Here is an 18211-nt window from a genome sequence, read left to right on the forward strand (position 1 = left end):
TTGGCCTGGATCAGCAGTAGTGTGGCAGCAGGACCAGGGCAGTGATTGTCCCTCTGTACTTGGCACTGGTGAGGCCACACCTCAAATCCTGTGTTCAGTTTTGGACTGCTCACTACAAGAAAGGCATTGAGGGGCTGGAATGAGTCCAGAAAAGGGAACAGAGCTGGGGAAGGGTCTGGAGCACAGGTCTGATGAGGAGCAGCTGAGGGAGCTGGGGGTGTTTAGCCTGGAGAAAGGAGGCTCCAGGGGGACCTTATCACTCTCTACAACTGCCTGAAGCTATGCTAGGGGTGGTTCAGGCTGGACATCAGGAGGAATTGCTTCATGGAAAGGGTTGTTAAGGAAAGGGTTGTTAAACATTGGAGTGAGCTGCCCAGGAAGGTGGTGGAGTCACCATCCTTGGAGGTGTTCAAGAAATGACAGGATGTGGCACTTGGTGCCATGGTCTGGTTGACAAGTCCAAAGGTTGGACTTGACGATCTCAAAGGTGTTTTCCAATCTAAATGATTCTGTGATTCTACGGAAATTTGAAGACTTAATATTTTCTTAATGACACAAATATTCATTTATATCACATTATTCCTTCTAACAGTCTCAAAAAGTGGTGTTGGATACATAAGATAATTTTACATTACTTTCTCTTTAAAGGTTTTTGAGAATTTTTCATAGGAGATACTGACTTTTGTGAAGGCAAAAAAATCCATCAGATTTTGGCAAAGATACATGTTTACCCACAGACACAACATGAGACATGTGGTGTTAAAAAATTCCAATATTCTATTTTATGCACTAAGTTCCTCCCTAACTCAAATGCCAGAGCTGGAAAATGAATTTAAATTCTGTCCTCACAAAAAATTAGATATTTTCTTTCAAAATTTTTGTTACAAATTTTTGCAGAGTGAAAGTGTAAATCATAAGACTTACAAGAGGATACATGAGTTTACAAGAAGCCTCAGGACAGCTTTCAGTCAGTCTAAATTGGCCCTTGTTAAATGAAATCTAGTGTCATTTCACATCACCCTGTGAAGTCTCATGCTAAGACTTTGTATGATAAATTGTAACAGTATGAAATCATTCATCTAAGGAATTCCACTGGGAATTTCATTTTTCCATTTTCTCTAGCTTTTGACTGTATGTAGTGATTTTAGAAGAGTCTTATTTGCAAATGACACAGAATAGGAGATACATTTGGAAGACATTTTCGTTTGAAAGAAAGGAAGAAGTAGCTCAAATGTCTATAGAAGTCTGTGTGAAATCCCTGCATAAACTGGAAGCACTATCACATATTCAGGTAATTGTCTTAGGGGCACCACAATTCTGTTGTGGAATTGAGATATTTACTTGCAAATGAGCCAGTAAGGGAGGATTCCATAAAAATCATACTCTGCAAAAAAAAAAAAAAAAAGCTAAAAAAATAACCAAACAAAAAACCTCAACAAACTTAAAATATCTAAAAAACTTGTGAGAAGTAATCATCAAGGTATCATTTCAATGCCATCTGTCTAACTTTCCAATGCCTGATGCATTCCACAGTGGAATGAGCTCAAGGTTTATCACTCAAAAATGTGAGCATTTTCTACACCCTTTGTTCAATTTGATACTTTTTTGTTTTCCAGCTGTGAAAAAATCTATGAAATCTATGAAATAATTTAAAATATTATCAATTTATACTGGGCAGCTGAATGCTATCATTCAAATAAACAAGCAAACAGGAAAAGGTTAAAAGAAAACCACCTCTCTTCATTCAAAGATTCAGTATGCTTATTTTGGAAAGCTGAGGCTTGTTCCACTTCACTAAGTATATTTAGTTCACTGAGATTTATGAATACAACTGCTTGCAAAGAAAAAAAAATATTCACTATTTCATTTTGTGTAAATGCATGTGTTGCAGTACAAATTCTCAAAGAAACCACTTATATTTTTAGGAAAAGAAGAACCTGGTAAACAGCAAGAACCTGCAGAGGCACCAAACTGTAAGGGTCTGATCCTGTCTCAGATTATTCATTATCAGCTCAGTGTGTATTCATCTAACTGCAAAACCAGAATCCAGTAAGACGTTCAGTGGTTTTAGTAAGCCCTCAGAAACTAGAATTGAACAGAAACATGTTTTTTCTCCAGGAATTGTTTTATTTTAAAAAATAATAAACAAAATTTTGTTCAATTTTTTATTAGAATATGAGGTTTTGTTGGAGTTTTTTAAAGTTTAAAGCAGATATTAATTTCTGTTTGCTTTATGGGGTGGGGACATATGTGCACATAAGTATGTTTTAAATTCACTTCTCTTTCATTTTTTCACCACCACTTAGTGTGGTCCCCTTCTTTTGCATATCTTAAAATTACAGAATAAATCATATGGGAAGAGGCTTCAAGAGGTTTCTAATCCCAGCCTGTGTTCACAGCTTCGTTAGGTATGAGAGCAGACCAGGATTCTCAGGGCTTTTTCTTGAAAGACCTACAAAGATGGTGACTGCCCAACCTCCCTGGACCACCTGTTTCACTTCTTAACTACCTGGACCAGCCTGGACCTCCAGTGTTTCCTGCCTACTCTTCCTCATCCTGCTGAGAAATGCTGAGGTCCTTGGCCTGGACAGTGGCAGGTGCCTGTTGGGACCCTGCAACAAGCCCAGCTTCCCTGGCATCTTCTCACAGGGCCCTACTCCCATCCTGACCATCCTGAGGGTCTCTGTGGACTTGCTTTGGTTAATCAAAGTCTGTTTTCCACTGGCAGACCCAGCTGGATGCAGGACTCCAGGTGGAGGGATGGTCTGAGGGTGCTAGTGTTGCTGTTGCAGCCCAGGGAGCTGCCAGGTCACGGCCTGGCTCCTGTCCCACTGGTGCCAGTGGGAGCACCAGAGCCTTCCCCACAGAGCAGCTCCCCAGCCCACCACTCCCCTCCTTGTAGGTCTTCCATCCCTGGGGCAGGACTTGGCACTCCTTGTTGAATTGCATAAGGTATTTGCTGGTACTCATCCCTCGGACTTGAGTTTGCTCTGAACAGCGACCCTGCCCTTGAGTATTTCCACTCTTCCTACTGCTCCCTCCTGTTTGCTGTCATCTGCAAATCTGACATGTGTTCTCTATGCCACCGTCAAGGGTGTTGACAGAATTATTTAGCCAAACACATCCATTCTTGATCCCTGTTTTGCTGTTCCACTTTTTTTGAAGTGTTTCCTTAAACATTAAAGTGAGGAAGAAAAGATTAGTTTCCACCCTTACAACACTTACGAGTTTTTAGCTTTTTTTGTTTCTTTTTTCTTTCCTTTTTTTCATTTGCAATAAAAGGTGAAAACCAGATAACGTGGTAAAAGGGAGAAAAAACTCTAAAAAAGAAAATCTAGACTTGAAAAATCAAGACTCTTTTCCAAAATATTTACAGTGTAAAATACAAATTGATAGGGAAAGAACCTTGGAAAAAAAGAAGATATTTTGATATTTTTAAAATAATTTTTAATTGCTATTCTTATTTCTCCCAAAATAACGTATATTCCCCCTCTGAAAACTACATTTAAATTACACAATGTAAAAAATGCTAGGTTTATACTTACACAGAGTTGATTAAATTGAGCAAGGAACCAGCCACATCCAGAAGAGCTGGATGCAATTACTCTGAATCAATGATTGTGGTAAAGACAGAAAATCATAATCCAACTAATGAAACACCCTTGATATATTTGTTGGATGAAAATTGCTTTACATGCTGTACAGATTGGGGATATGGACATCCTGTTGTCATTGCCAAAGAATTAGCACAGAATCAAACAATTAGCCAGGCAAGAATGTTACTAAACCTTTTTCAACCAGGGAATGTGCAACCAATTATTTTATCTCAATGTGACAAGAGAAAATTACATTTAAACTGTGCTGCCAATAAACACAGCAACGTTCTGTTTTCTAGGATTGGTGCCTCAAGCAAGACCTGAGTGATTCAGACTAGAAAAGTTTCTGAGCATTTAAAAAATTCATTAATCCTGATTATCTGACATCTCCCCTGATAGAATCCTAAAAGGATTCTTTAAACCTCTTCTCTGCCAGAGCTTTACTTTGAGCTCTGGAATCACAGAACAGGACTGTAGGGATACCTGAAAAACACCTGGTCTGGTAAAAGAAGGGTCTTAGATCAGATTATCTGTGGCCCTGGCAAGACAAGTAGAAATATTTCCGGTGAAGGAAACCACACCAGTTCTCCGTGTACCTTATTCAAATGTTTAATTGTTCTCACCATAAAGACTTATTTCATGTACCTAGGCAGAATTTTCCACCATGCCCACAGCCTCTTGTCCTGTACATCGTGTACAGGAAGTAGCTTCTCCTTCTCTGTTGCTGCTTTTGAGGTATCGAAAGGCTGTGATTAGATCCCCACTCCTGAGCTTTCTCTTCCCTAGGCTAGATGGTCCCAACTTTGTCAAAATTTTCCCATATGTGTGGATACAAAAATGCTGCTAGCAAGGATTTTCTTGCTATTTTCTAAGTCCGTGAGAGACTTTTCTCTCTCACAGAAGAGGTAGCAGAGCTCTGTAAACAATGAAACACCTGCAACCTTGAGAAATCTTGTTTATAGTATAGTAGAAAAATATTTTGACAATGGATGTTTTAGGATTCTAGCCAATCACCCCAAGGGGTGGCTGATCCTTGTCCAATTAGACTATGAAGAAAAAAGTCTATAAAAGAGTTTGTAAAATAATTAAATAAATCAATCTTGCTGCACAATTCCTGCCTGCTGGATCTTCTCTCCTCCTCCCTACGGCTGCGGGACACAGTGATATACCCTAGGGTATTTTTAATACATATGTGTACTTCACCCTGTTTTTTATGTCTTTTGAATGGAGGGTGGACCAAAACTGAGAGCTCTATTTCATGTCTGGCCTAACTAATCACACCTTATCACCTGCCGTATATATTCTTTCTGATTCATGCAGCAAACACAGAGTTTGCTGCAAGGGTTCACAGCTGACCCATGTTCAGCTTGCTCCTCACAGCCCTCTAGGTCTCTTCCAAAGTATCTACATCATCCAGGTGTTACTGCTGCTTGGGATTATTCCAACCGAGGTGCAGGACTTTGCATTTCTCTTTGGTAGACATCATGCATTGTATGGTTTGCAGATCTTTCAGCTTGTCAATGTATCCCTGTATGACAGCTCTTCCTTCTGAAATACCTGCTTCTAATCCCAGTTTGGTATCTACTTACCCAGTCATTGAACAGAAGTCAAGACATATCACCATTTCCACCTACCCAACATGGTTCAGATTATGAAATCTAAAGAAAAAAATACTCACTATAAAAGGTTTGCAATCAGGAAAATATGGGTAAAGAGAATAAATAAGAACTATACAATATGTTTGAAGAAACAGCATGAAAGTATATGAAGACTTTTTGGAAGCATCAGACAGAATTCTAGATCTATGCAATCCATTCTTTTATGTAAATTATAATTGTAGATTAATGATACAGAAAACAGAATAAAGAGACAGTTGACACGTAAAACTCATATTTATATTCAGTTATAACACTGTTATGGTGATTAGCCTACCTCAGAAAAAGGTACTTACAAAAAGCAGGTAATAGGCCATTAAATTAACAGGGAAGGAGAAATGAAGATGCCATGCTGCACCTTCTTCCAGGTGATGAAGAAATGGCTGTACAACTGCCTCTGGCCTTGGGAATGACTGAAATGTTAATAAGAGTTGGTTGCATTTACTATGCAAGGCTACCACCATAACTTTGCTGGAGGAAGATGAAGGAATTCAGACCAAAGAAAAGCCCTGAGTTCCTGTCTCTGATCTGGAGAAGTTCATGGTGCCTGGATCAATTGGATGCTGAAGCAGCTGCTGCTCATCAGATGCTGTAACATGTTCTGTTTGGAATCAGGAGCTTCAGCATTGCCCTTGGGATGCAGCCAATACAGGCTTTTGTGGTAACTATTAGCACCTTTATCTTTCAATAAACTGGACTCTATGACCTTTACAAGCCAAGATTATTGTCTCACTGAAATATGGCAGCTAAGAATATAGTCCAGCATACAGGAATTAGAAGTCTAAAATTTAGGTAATCTGTTTGTATTCCAAAAATCCTTTATCTTTGAAAGTTTCTATATTCTTTCTCAAATGGCTTTAACAGCTTTCCAGTTTTTCCCCCCCAAAATAGAAAAAAAGCTCAGAAATATTTTTTCTGTATACAAATGCTCAAATTTAAACAAAAAAAAAAAAGTTAATTGCTTCTCATGAAATGTTCAGACATAAAAGCCTTTCAATTTCTTAGACACTTGCATCTCTTCACTAAATTTCTGCAGGTGTGTCTGGATTTTTTAGTTTATTTGAACATTTCCCCTAACAGCTCTAGTACTGTTAAAACTATGCTAAGAAATGTATTTGGAATGACAAGTGTACATGCAGACAAACTGTTTATAAATTTTGCTTCTGAATTCTCTTCATCATACATTTCTATTCACTTACTTGGCATTTAATTTCCAGTCAGAGAAAACTTTAATAAGATTCACTCACTTAATTGCTCAGTTTGTCACTGCCTCACTTTGTCTGGCCTCTCAGATATATTAAAAATTTTAACAAGAATTTGCTGACTACACAGTATAAGTACTGGTCAATTAATTTACCAGTAGTACCCATACCACCCAGTTTACTTCTCAAAATTGCAATTTTTCACTAGGATAGAGTTACTACTTCCAGTTTCTCTCTTTACACAGGTAACTGAATACCTAGCAATTTTCTACATTAATGAAAATAAATAGATGTACTTCTAAATGTTGTCTTTTTCAGGCAATTGTATTACCCATTGGGAACTGTTTTGGCTGGAAATACAGCTGCTCAAACATAATTTCTAGTTTATTAACTGTACACCAAATTTTATCATGGCAGTGTAAGACAATCCAGGAAAAAAGAACCCTTAGAATTACTCACCTTAATATCTCTTTCCTCTTCTTTGCCAGATATTAAGAAAAAGGGGACTCTAAAACCAAAAATGCAATTTGGTAAATATCCAATACTAATTGATTTCAATTTTTCATGTTACTGCTGCTCTTCTTTTTTATCGGTAAAGAAAATAACATTTTATGGATAATTATCTCTGGGGGAAATTTTATTATATGATCCAATAAAGAAAGAAAACTATAGCACTACAGAAAAAATTGTTTGCTAGTCATCAATAAACATTCTAAGAACTTTTTCCATATCTTTAGATCTTCTTATATCGCATGACTATAATTTTTATCTTCAGAGAGATACATCAGAAGGTTATGTTGGCACAGAATGACAGCCATCCTGGGACTCAGGAAACAAAGACTGTGCTCAGCCAAGCTAAAAATATTATTCACGTGAAAAAATTCCCAAAGCAATGAGGACAAATCCTTGTCTTCAGAGGATGTGTAGTACAACAACATCACAGTTTGTGATGAGAAAAGACAAAGTGTTGTTCCTCTATACTGTCCTGCTCAGCAGTTGTACAGTCAGAAACTCGGCTTAAGCTGTCTTTGGTGGAATGAAATGATGGAGAAATGAAAGGTTCAAAATGTTCCACAATTTAGTAAATAAGCCCTTCTGAAAGGTTTGGGGTTATTTCCAAAGTATCCACTCACAGTTAAACAAGGATGACAATTCATCCAGAAAATGGTGTGATGCCAAGAAAAGGTCGCCCTCAAGGATATGTCCCTGAGCACCTGAGTGGAGTCCCATGCCAGCAGTGTATGAGCTGCTGGTGTCAGAGGTGGGGAGGGACACTGAACCATGCTCACATTGTTTTGAGTAAACAAAGCAATTATTTCAACAAACATGAAATAAATTGAAACACAGGCACAGGGATGGATTTAAAAGTGCAGCGTTTCTGTATTTTGACTTTACATTTTATTAGAGAAAATGGGAGGAGTGGCCCATCCTGCCAAGATTTATGTAGAACCTTGTGGCATTTGTAGGTAGACCAAGCACACAGCACAACATGTGGAGAAATAATTTTAATAATTTTTGAAACTTTAATGCTTTTGATAACACACCTTTTAGCAACTTACAGAGACTTACTGATGTTATAGATAATGCTGCAACTCAGAAGATCTCTGAGGATTTTCAGGTTTTGTGTGTCACAGGTGTGAATAGAAATAAATGAATAATGCAATATTGTTCAGTAAAAAGACTTTGAAGTAATGAGTCAGCTTAATCTAGGAGATGCTATTCCCCTGGTTTCTCTACAGGGAAAGGAAATGGCACTAGAAAATGCAAAACAAGGAAACAAATGTGCATGACAGGACACAAACCCAAGGGCCTGACAGAGTAAGACAGGGAGCTTTGAGCACTGAAGAAGTCTGCACAAGTTCACAGTGATTAACTGTGACAGTGCCTTCACTTCTGGGCTTGGATGTGTTTTTCTCTTGTTGGTTCTAGGGGCATACCCTCTTTGTGTCTGCTCCCACGGCAGGGACAAATTCTAGCACCCTGACTCCTCTCTTCACGCTCTCTTTTCTGAGTAAGGGAACTCCACTCTTCCTCTGGGCATGCAGTGGCCATAAAGTGCTATCAGGGGGCATTGGGAAGCCCAGGATCCCAGGCTGAGCAGTGACTCACGTGTCCAGATGCCTGAGGAGCCAGCTGCCATCAGAAGATGGTGCAGCACTGAGACAGGTTACAGGCTCAGTGGTTGCACTGAAAACAAAACCAAGCTGAATGCTGTGGGCTGATCATCCCTACAGCCTAATTTCTAACACATTCACAAGGCGCAAGTGTGGCTGAAGCAAACTAGATTTCTGCTGGACATTCCTGGCCATGATCCAGACAAGAGCGTGCACCAGTAGGCACCAATGAACTCCACAGGCAAAGGGGAAAAATGTGCACCAGCTGTGTTTCTCTTTGCTGTACGAGGTCTTCTAATAGTATCTGGTATCTTAGCACACCACTGCATGCCCTCCCTTTTGTTTCAACACTCTGCTAAGCTGTGACATTATGCTCACCTTATTGGAGGTATGTTGCACTGAAAGAACTACTCACAGAAATTGCTTATATATTAGAGCCACAGAGCAGCATGTGGGGCACTGATTTGCAGTTGAATACTATGTACTGTGGACATGTATTACCATGTATTATCATCCATCTCATGAAAGAGAAGAATTTATTTTTCAGTAATTTATTGATTTATTTATTACTCCAAAAAATGATTCAGATATAAAGTCTGTTACAGCTTTCCACAGAGTAAAGCTGGGAAATTCATCATGATTGAGGATTCTTTATAGGTTGCAAGCCTGTTCCTAAGCTGTAAATCTAGAACATCCATTTTTTATGTAGATGGAATCTACATAAAAAACATTAACTACAGTGAGCTGAGGAAAGCAAGGCAGCATGCTCCACAAAATCTGAGGAGTCAGCCCTGGAGTCTCATTGTCATAAAGGGATCAGAAAAATAAAGCTCATGTCTAGGAATGGAGCCAGAGGAACTGCTTACTGATCTAGGCAAATACACTAAGATTCAGTGTTTGAGGACTTGATTCATTAGCTTGTTAAAAATCCAACAGCTTTCACCAGATTGCAAACTTTCACTTCAATTACTGCTGCTGAATAACTTGGCATAGGCTTTGAGGAGAGTGGGAAATACAAATAAATAATTAAATAAAACCACTGGAAAACTTATACATGCTGCTTTCATAGAATTCTGCCCAGAGTCCAGAATCTCAAAGTTGGCCAGTACTGTCACACACCAAGAATATCACAGTATTTTCCAAAAGAAGGGCAGTATAGCAGCTCCTCAGCTTAAAAGAGCTTCCTACTCAGAAGGGCAGATGTTCATGGGTTGTACAGCTTCCCCCCAGCAGAACTAGTGGCAGCAAGAAAAGGTGCGGAAAAACTTTTTCCTCTCATCACCTCATATTCAAATATGATCTTCTTTAGTGTTTTGTGTGCAATGGAGGCTGAGGTATAAGCAAAACTCCGGGAAGCCATTTCCTTTAACACACACAAAATTCTCAGGTTCCTTTTCCTTACTGGCATATCTCTCCTGAAATGATAGCAGTTGTGTTCATTTTCATGATAAGACAGAAGCCTGGGAAAATAAACTGATTATTTGACTTTTCTATATATACATATATATATACCCAGTATACTGATTATACTTTAAAAATATAAAAATCATTGCACAAGCTTGACATTATACCTATATATTATATTGGTATTATGCCTATACCTACATTCCATCTTTCAGATCCCAATACAGGAAAAAAGAAATCAGTTATTCATGCATTCATTCAGCATTCAGAAGCTATGAAATTTTTCTGGAAGTCAGCCATTATATGGCTCTTCTTTGTTCAGTTCTGAAGAGGAAAAGAAAGACCTGTGAGTACAGCAACAATCTGTGTTACGCTGTGTTGAGATTTGGAATTCCTTTGTTGTGCTGTATTAAGTCCCACCATGAGGAAAGATGAGGTCAAGTGGAAAAAAATCATGCAGGATTCCACAAGGCCATAGCTTCCATTACAGTGCTGAAGCTCAGATTGTTGCTGTGAAAAAGCTGTTAGACAAATACACAAAGGGCATTTTAAAATCATTTTAATAATAAAATATACGTCAGAACCATACTGAAGACTAGACTTCAGCTCAGTGAACTGTGTTTTCATGCATTATACAATGCCAATTGCCATGCAAATAGCTATGAAACAAAGTTAAGTGCAATTTGGGAGTTCTGTGTTTCACCAAGTAAGTGTCAGAAAGCACTTGGTGCATTACATTCTAAAAAACGTCTTATGACAATTAAGATGAACAGGTACAGAAAGGCTGGGGAACAGAAGAGACCACTGAAAGTCCATTTTGAATTATCGGGCAGAGATTGTCTTCAACTCAAAGATTATCTTCAATTTCAAAAATTGAAGACACACCTGAATCTTTAAGAACTTAAGAATCTAAGGAGTGAAACACAATAAAGATTCGGAGACTCTTTCCCATAACAACAAGAGATTTAATCTCATGTTTTTAGGTACAAATTACTTTCTTAGCTCATTAAATGCAATAGAGATTGTACCTTTCAGGACAAAACATATCTATAGACTTTTATACTATGGCTTTTCTCCTCAAAACAGTTGTATCATGATTGTCCAGTCATGCACACTATCTGTCTGACATTGTGCTTGGTCTCTGCTTTAACTTACACCAGCAACTTCTTGTGGTAGAGGAACCTGCACATGGTGGGGAGACTAATTAGCTACCTCTTTGGTTGGCATGAACCTGACTGAAGCAGGCCTGGCACCAACTTTGCTGTGCCCCATTTTTCCTAAAGACATTTCAGCAGATCTTTGGCCTTAGATATGCCTCAAAGGTCAGTATTTCCACTCTGCACCACTGTCTCTGTCTCACTAAAACGGCAGAGCAGAGGAGCTGTGTCTACTAAGAAGTGTGAAGATGCTGGAAAGGAATCTCCTGTCAGATAGTCCCAGTGGTATGAACCTCCCTAATGCCTTCTGCTAGCAAGGAAACCAGTTTATCCAGGTGCCAAGAATTCTTTTTCAGCTGATTCAAAGAAGCAGAAATTTGTCACAAGTATTTTATAAAAATAATAAAACAATGCTACCAGTGCAGTGATCACAGAATCACAGAACATGTCGAATTGGAATGGAACCATCAGGACCATCAAGTCCAACTCTTGGCTGTGCACAGGGCACCCCAAGAATCACATCATGTGCCCAAGAGCATTCTCCAAATGCTTCCTGAACTCAGTCAGGCTTAGTGCTGTGACCAGTTTTCTGGGGAGCCTGTTCCAGTGCCCAACCAACCTATGGCTGAAGAACCTTTTTCCTAATATGCAACTGAAACCTCCTCTGAATCAATTCAGGCCATTCCCTTGGGTTCTGTCACTGTCACCACAGAGCAGAGATCAGAGCCTGCCCCTCCTCTTCCCCTCACAAGGAAGTTGTAACTGCACTGAGGTCTCCCCTCAGTCTCCTCCAGGCTGAACAGACCAAGTACCCTCAGCTGCTCCTCACACAGTTACCCCTCCAGACCCTTCACCTTCCTTGTTGCTCTCGTTTGGACATCCTCTAAAACCTGAATGTCTTTTTTAAAATGTGGTAACCAAAATTGCACACAGGGCTTGAGGTGAGCCACAGCAATGCAGAGTAGAGTGAGACATGATGTGTTAATAAAAATAATAAGTGGGTACACATACATCTTCCAGTTCTCCTCCGGCCTCTAAAGAAAATTCTATAGCCCTAACTTTATCTCTAAGGACAAGTGCACAGTGTTTGCTGTTTGGTTTGGGGATTTGTTTTTTGGGTTTTTTTATGACATTATCCAGTTTATCTAAAATAAGGGAGGCAGAACTAAAGGTCACAACTGAATAGGAAAAAACAAAACAATACAACTCCTCTCCTTCCTTAATCTTATGGGTTCTAGCAGTCATTAATGGCAAAATACATTCTTGTCTTTTCAGATGCCTTTAGATATAAATCATTAGAGTCAGGATTGTAGTGAGGTAAGGTGAGTGACAGGGCGAGTCTCCTGGCACTTGGCAAAGACTGATGCAGCACATATCAGCCCTGAAGAGAATTGCAGCTTTGGGCTGTTATTTGGGGTATAATGGGCACACAGTGTGTCAGGAAAAAGTCTGCTAGAAGTTCCTGCTTGCCTATAATTCAGACAAAATTCAGTCTCAACTGAATACTGAGTGAAGCCAGAAACATCTGCTAAAGCTGTCATGGGAACTCTAGTTCAGAATAATGTGTGCTGAGAGAGGAGAGAAATGCATGTTCAACAGGTGCCTCATGGAGATGAGTGGCTTTTTCAATATCTTATAAAAAAAAACTTCATAGAGACAAGTTAAGGACAAGAGTGTGTTATACCAGAAACACTTACTTAAAACAGTTCTAATGGAGCAAAAGGTATTACATAAAGAAGAAATTTCTTATGTTGGCAGTCTTAGGGAAAATGGATCAAAAATACTTAAAGATCACACAGATATGTATTTCAAAGACAAAGTTCAGGTAAAAACAAAGTCTCTTACAGGCTTGAATGACAGCAAGGATGGTCTTAGAAACACCCAACATTTTCAGAATTCAGATGACAATGTTAGAAATATGTTGACATACAGGATGTCTAAGCACCATCAATATGATGGTAAAATTTATAGAATGAAGTCAGTCCAAATAATGATATAACAAGTTACGGAAGGGTCATTGGAGCCCCTTGTACACAAGAAACAAAGAAATTAAATCTAACAGAACAACATCTACAATGTTATTAGAGAACAGATACATACTACTGCATATAGCTTTATTTGTAGGAATAGAATATTGTAAAAATTAAACTTTTTCTTAGATTTAAAAGAACAAGACTAAAATAGCTAACCTGGAAATGTAATTAGATTGTTAACTGTGGAAATTGTCACAAACAAAATGAGGAACTGGAACAAAAATTCCCAAGGTGTTGAGGAGTGTTCATGTCCAGTTGTATTTGCAGAGACTAGATCTCCAATTTTAATTGAAAATTTTACAGTAAAGAAATATATATCTTGACCTAAATACAGCCTGGAAATATACCTGGTTTTGACTTCCAGCATCCTTTAAGATCTAATTTTAACTAAGCCATTAACTGGTGTGACAGTTTCTGTCAGACAAAATTCTACATAATATCAGTACAACATAACAATGAATATTAATATTACAGATGAATAACTATGAAATTATTTAAAGATAAAAACATTTAAATGCCAGATATTACTACTGTAAGCAAGGGGCAAGAGGTATCTCACAGAAAAGTGGGTTGATAAGTAACAAAACCAGTTGTTTCACCCTCTGATAACAAGACAGCTGCACAGCCTGTATTTAAAGAAAGCAAATTCCTTGTCACCTTCTTTTTCTGTGAAGAAAATTAAGAAAGACAAAGTTTGTGCGACTTTCTTCTCTACTTGCAGTCAAGTTGAAAATAAGCAGCATTTTAAGAACACCCGGGCAGTGCATGTTTTCTTTCTGTTTAGCAGATAAGCTGTTCTGTGTGAAAGTTTTCACTTTGGAAATTGTTATTGCATCCTGCATATGTTACTCTACAGTTTCAGAGGAAAAGATGAGCTTATCACCTTAGTTTTTATTTCATTTTTTTCTACATTAGGATGTCTACACTTCTCCATCCTGCTGCTTCTCTGCAAAACAGTTTCACTGCATTAAATGAGAAAGGACAGGAGAATTAATAAATTTTTCTCTGCCCTTGAAATCACACTGGTTTTTACCCAAAGGAATCTGGGTGTTTCCACTCTGCCCTGAGAAGCTTTAAAAGTGAGAGTGGAAGGTGACAACATAAACTGTTACAATAACTCTCTTAGGAGCTGCCTTGCTGCAGATGGATTTGATAGTAATGTGTTTGTCAGACTTCTAGCACTCCTACAATCCATCAGCTAAGGACAGTTTTGGGTAAGTGTCCTGAGTGCTGACCAGAGCAATTGCATCAGTGAACTGTTTCTAACCTGACCAAATGGTCGTGAATAGGTTTTATTGCTAAATGAAGAGATTATATTATTAAAATCTCTGGAAAGTTTTTTTTTTTTTTTTTTCTCTTCTGAAACACTGTACTAATTTGAATGGCAAGTATTCATTGTGTCTGAAAAAATGAGGTAATTGCAAAAGGCCAAGGCCATATCATAATCGCAAATTGAACAATTCTGTTATTACAGATTAGATGCCTGGAAATTTTTTGATGTTGAGTAAGATGCAAAATCTTTTTCTTCCTGCCCCCTAGGACAAAATATTGAATAAAACCAATTTAATTAAGGCTATTCTCCAGGCTACTGAATTGTTTCCATTAAATGTCCACCTCTCCTGACTTCTGCTCATTTTGGGAAATTAATTGAAAGCAATTATGTCTTAGAACTGTTTTGTCTTTTTGCTTTAATTGGTCAACTCCTATGCAGGTCTCCTACCTCTTAATGATGATATTTTATCTTGTAATCAGTGTATGAGGTGTTCTTTATATTGATATGTACTTCAAGCTGTGTCTATTTGTTAGTTTTTTGCAAAGTTAAGGAGCATCCTGTTTCAGTCTGGACAGACTCTACATAAAGTATAGACATTTAATGTGAGTATTTTGCAGAAAAACTAGCAGAGGTATTATTTGGCTTTATTTAAGCACGGTCTGATTTTATTTTTTTTAAGTGACACTGTGGTTGTGTGTGTGTGTGTGTATATATAATGTGTGTGCAGGTGGAGAGGATATGAGTGAGAACATCATGGTTAACCTCTGTCATCCAGGAAAGGACACAACACACTGGTAGTATGTTGTATTTTGGAAACGGGTAATACCTACACTTTAGATCTGGTCCCTGAAAAATGACAGAAATCTTACTTCTAATTTCAGATTCCCTTTCTTTTCTCCCCTCCAAACTGAATAACAACCATATTAACATTAGATTTTAATATCTTTATATATTAACATATCATGCCTCAAAACCAAGACTCCTTTCATAGAGGGGTCCTTGGAGAAAAGGAATATTTCCTTTGGGGAAGTATTAAGTGCCACTTCTTCAAGAATACATAGTCTCAATGACTGCACTGGAATCTCTGACTTTCACATTTAGATTCAAAACTCAAAAATGCTCTAAAAGTAAGTAATCTTATCAGTTATATTTGAAAATCCCAGGTGCTCTACCAAGTCTTACCTTTACTTATATTATAGCATTTTTTAGTTGTAAGAAAGTTGCAAAAAGTCCCTTTTAAATATAAAACCAAGGTGGGTGTTAAAAAAATATCATCAAGATTTTAAAGTCCAGTGAGGCAGGACAATAGACCTGGCAGCTGAGAACTGTCTTAGATATTTTAACTGTAGTGCCTAAAAACCACTCAGGTGCAATTCACCATTTTTTATAATGAACAGATAGCACTACTCTGTGAAAAATATCCCAGATTTAACACCCTAAAGGATTAAAGGCTAGATAATGCACAAGCTTTACTGGGGGCGAGCTGAATGTCCATCCCAAGTACAAATATATGCATAAACCATTATAAGATTAATATTTCCTTTGCTATTCGATCCACATCCCACTTTAACCTTTTCTTAATTTTTGCAGCATATGTAAGTACATTGCTGAATCAGTGCATCAAGTAGAATGATTACATAGATGGCATTCGACTTGTATCAGGTGGAAGCCTGGAGGTTTGGCTTTCCCCAACACTACCTTTTGAAGTAATTGCACATGCTTGTTATTGCTAGAGGTACCCAGACCCAGTGGATTTCAGGATGTAGGGGATATTGCCCACCCCCTCTGATTGTTCATATAAGATTCTCAAAAGAGTAGTTGACAGAAAAAGTCCCTTCTAGCAATTTTGATGTTTTAGACACAGCCTTTAAAATGAAATTTGGCTGCTGGATCTGGCATTTAACTGTTACACTGAGAGGAACTGAAGCCTTTGGAGCCTTCTTCTTCACATCGAATCAAGAATGTCTAATGCACACTCACACAGGGGACTCAGTGGTGTCCAGTCTGCACTATAGACACTTGATGTCCTTAGAACTGCACATCTGCAGCAGCTGGCCTGGGCCCTACAGTCCCCTCAACCTCATGCCTCTCTTGTAGGCTGGCACTTGGCATAACCCCACACCCCTCAGCCAAGCTGCCTTGCTGTTCATCTGTGGCCATGCACACAGATCACTAACACAGAGTGCACGTGCATTTAAAACAGTTGGAAATGGGATTCAGTTAGACGACAGGATGAGCTGTGCTGCCAGTTACCTGTTCTGGCATCACTAGTCCCTTTTAATCTCCTTTTCCTTTTATTTTCTCATATTTGTGCCTCTTGTACCTACCTTGCTCCCTCCCCCAAACAATCCTCAAAACACCCCATAAAAGGTTTTACACGATCCCCAAATGCTCTTCCATCCTCTATCCCATAGGCAGGAGTCCATTTTAATTATATGGTGGTGCAAAGAGAGTTTCTTTCACTGATTCATATTTTTGGGTTTTATACCATGTTCAGTGGTCCTGTCCTTCTCCTTTGATAGTTTTAGGGACAGCTGATTCAGTGTTCTGTAATTTTCACTGATTAGATTTTCGCTGCTGAGGCTACTAGAAGTCCTCCACCTGTCACTGTTCCCTTGGTCCTCATGAAGTCTCTCTGTCTGGTCTGCACAGTCTTTCCTGAGAAAACCTAGGAGTCATGCTCCTTCCTTCTTTTCAGTTTCCTTTACCTTTCCTTCAACTTTGAGCCTGATGGTGGAAGCACTCCTGTACCACAGGTAAACCTTTGCACTTCCTATTTTCACCCATGTGCTGCAGTCACGACCATATTTTTTAAGACATCTTATGGGATGAGTGGAAGCAGGTAACCTCAGAAGATACCTCCATGATACTTAAGCATGAAGATAATACTTAGCAGATCTTTATGCTCTGCCTTTTGTAGCTGGGGGCATGCTTTTCTCTGTCCACTGTGTATATGTATTTGAGGAACTTGTGTTAGGCAACAGAGTTGGTAGGGCACGTGTACTTACTCCCGGTCCACACCAGTAAACTATCACATAGAAGAGTTCAGTAAAATATACAAGAAGCAGAGAAAGGCAAATAGATGTACAATAATAGCACATTTTGGTCACTGGCCTTGCCTATTGTCAGGTATTTTGCCTTCTGTCTGACATCAGTTACATTTCCTAAATACCCTCAGTCTGAGCACGCATATTGTGAGCACCACTTGTGAATTTTGGGAAGAATTTAGGTCAGAGAGTTATGTACTTTTGGAAGAGAAGTGATGTTAATCCTTGTGGTATTGTCTATTGATAATATGTTAATCCTCGCAGTATTGTCTACGGATAATTTAAAGAAGCCAAGAAAAATGAATCAATTTTGCTCTAGGGAAAAAAGCATATAACGACAGCTTCTTTTGTCAGCCACCAACCTACTAGGCTGATGGTGCAACTATAGAAAACAAAAATGATTCTCACTGACCTAGAATATGAAGACAAGTTTGCTAGTTAAGACAAAGAACCATAGGAAAAAAAAAAATCCAGCAAGATGTGGTTTAGTGATATACTATTGCATGTGCATGCATATGTTTAATGCTCTCCAGCAGAGGAGAAGAAGTATACATTTAATTTCACTTTTGAGATAGTAGCAGGATCACAGTGATACCAGTAAAAAAAAATGCTCTAAGAGTATTTAAGGGGAATATTTGAAGATGTCTGTTATGTGATAGAAAGGCAAAGGATCTTTTCACTGGATGAGATTAAAAAAGTATTTTAAAATCTTCAGCTTTTAATTCTATAG

This window comes from Corvus cornix, chromosome 1, assembly GCF_000738735.6.
Source record: "Corvus cornix cornix isolate S_Up_H32 chromosome 1, ASM73873v5, whole genome shotgun sequence".
Classification (NCBI taxonomy): domain Eukaryota; kingdom Metazoa; phylum Chordata; class Aves; order Passeriformes; family Corvidae; genus Corvus; species Corvus cornix.